Source organism: Echinops telfairi, unplaced genomic scaffold (assembly GCF_000313985.2).
Source record: "Echinops telfairi isolate 266 unplaced genomic scaffold, ASM31398v2 ScPeMD7_2010;HRSCAF=2546, whole genome shotgun sequence".
In the NCBI taxonomy this organism is placed as follows: Eukaryota; Metazoa; Chordata; class Mammalia; order Afrosoricida; family Tenrecidae; genus Echinops; species Echinops telfairi.
The window spans coordinates 2,495,689-2,498,021 of record NW_022105908.1 but is presented as its reverse complement, the minus strand read 5'-3'; the positions used below and the strand labels follow the sequence as shown (position 1 = coordinate 2,498,021).

General features: G+C 39.6%; 1 pseudogene; it reads right to left on the bottom strand.

Moving 5' to 3' along the window:
• Window positions 1–2,333, bottom strand: part of LOC101655201 — a 30,537-nt pseudogene that overhangs the window by 875 nt on the left and 27,329 nt on the right.

Genomic DNA, 2,333 nt, shown 5'->3' with positions numbered 1-2,333 from the left:
TGTATTCCATCCAGAGACTTTGCATCCGTACCTTGGGCTGCATCTTTAGCATCTGCTGGGCTTTCGAAGGTGACAAAAGCTAAGCTTCTGGGTTGGTTTGTTCCATGGTCTTTCATCAGGAGTACTTCCAGAATCCATCCGTATTTGCCAAACCCTGCTTCAAGCGCCTTCTCATTTATTCCTGTATTGAGCCCGCCAATGAAGAGCTTCTCAGGCTGATTGATCAGCTTCAACCGTTTCCTCCTGGTGGTGAATGTTAGCTACAAGATGATCATTTCAAGACCCCGTGGACCCGCGCATGGACGATTCGTGGCGCTTCAGCACGAGGCTCTGCTGTCGGTGCTGGAGCAGCGGAGGGAAGCTGCTGGCAGTGCTGCGCACCGAGCTGATTGCTGGCAACGTGTTTTAATGAATGTTCTCAATTGCAGAGTTCCACCATAACCAGATGCTACATTAAATGGCAAGTAGTAGGCTGTGGAACCATCGCTTGTATAGTTTAAGCTTTCCTAATATCATTTTCTTGCTTCTTTTCCACTTGGTGACTATTTGGCTAATAGCAATTCCTTATATGACAGGGTAGCCAAACTTTTATAATGAAGGGATTTTGTTTTGGGAAATATTGAACATTGATAGTTTCCACAATTTTCCATAAATAATAGAAGCTGTAATGAGAATGGGACATGCTCAGGACCAGTCAATGCCATAAACGTCACATAACTGACACGAGGAAACTGAAAACTCAACTTCCACTGTAACTCCACAACCTCATTTACTAGTCTGAATTACAATGCTAGTTCAAGGGTTTCAAGGACTTTAGAAGAGTTACGAAACATCTCTTAACGTGGGACCTTGTAATTGCATCCGATTAGAAACATCAAAATGGTATGTTTGTACCTTATTAACTAGGTTGTCTGAGTATGCAAGTGTTAGTGTTCCCATCTTGGGAAAATAGAATCCATAAAATGAGAAATACAAAAAATGTAAAGAAGCAATTTAGGGAGAAGCTAAGTGGAACAAATATAATTGCAGAAAGATTTAAAGCACAGGGAATATAGGATATGATGATTTAAAATACAAAATTGCAGAGAACAACTCTTAGTGAAGATTTAGCAGTAATTTTTGCAGATCACCTAGAATTGGGTGAAGCTACATAGAATGAAGGTGAGACGTGTGCAGCAAGGAGACTAAGTCTGACAAGGAGCCAGGCAGAAAAGAAAGTCTTTAAGACAGAGTGATCCAAACGAGTAGATAAGCTTGGGTTAGAAATCATTACTGTCAAGACCTAGATCGGGGATTTCATGTTAAAGAACCAGCTGTTGAAAGACAGAAGCCACCTGAAGGGATTTGTTTCTAGCCTGTTTAAGAAGGCTATTAGGAGAGTGTATGTCTGATTTATTTAATTTATGCATAGCATTCACTTAGTCTGAAAATTTTATGTACTGTTTGCAAGGGAGGCTGATGATGCATTCTGAACTAAAATTCAAAAAATAGAAAGAAGGTATAAAAAGTCAGGGTTTATCTTTAATAGAGACATTTTCCTTGAGGTGAGGAGGACTAAAAGTAGCCCAAGGTTCAATAAATAATGAAAAATAGTCTTTGCCTGGTAAGACTTATGTATTTTCATCTTTGAATACTATCTCTGTCTCTGGGAGTGTAGACATCTGTAATCATTGAAACAATGACTTCTATTCTGATCAATTGTTTTCAAACCCAGGAGATTTCAAGTTCTGTTTGAGACTTGAGCTACTGGGTTCTACCTTAGTCATTAATTTACTGAGAAGAATCTTCATGAGGCCCAGAAAATCTCTCCACAGCTACAGAATAACATCATCCTCCAGCGCATGACCCTGTGGAGAAGTTGATGCTCATATTTTGATAAGCTCTGGTGCCCAGCTGCTTAACTGTACACAGTAGTCTAGATGTTATTGTAAAGGTATTTTTTAGATGTGATTCCATTTACAATCTGCTGACTTTAAGTAAAGGAGATTACCTTTGGTAGTGTGGATAAGCCTCACTCAATCCTTTGAAGGTTTTTGAGAGAGCATTTGCTCAGAAATATTGGAGATAAGATGAAATTACACCCCAAGAGTATAACCGGAAAAAACTTTCCAAGCTTCTAGCCTGTTGGGCTGTCCCAAAAAAATTCAGCTCAAGATCGCAAAGTTGGCGCTCTCTTGAGTTTTAACTATCTGCTAAACTGTCCTAACCTTGCCAGCCCCACTCATTCTTTGACACAGTTGCTTAAAATGTCTCTCTCTCTCACACACTGTGATAATCTGGGTACTTTAGAGAAACAAACCCACAGAAACTCATATATAAGAGAGAGTTTTATA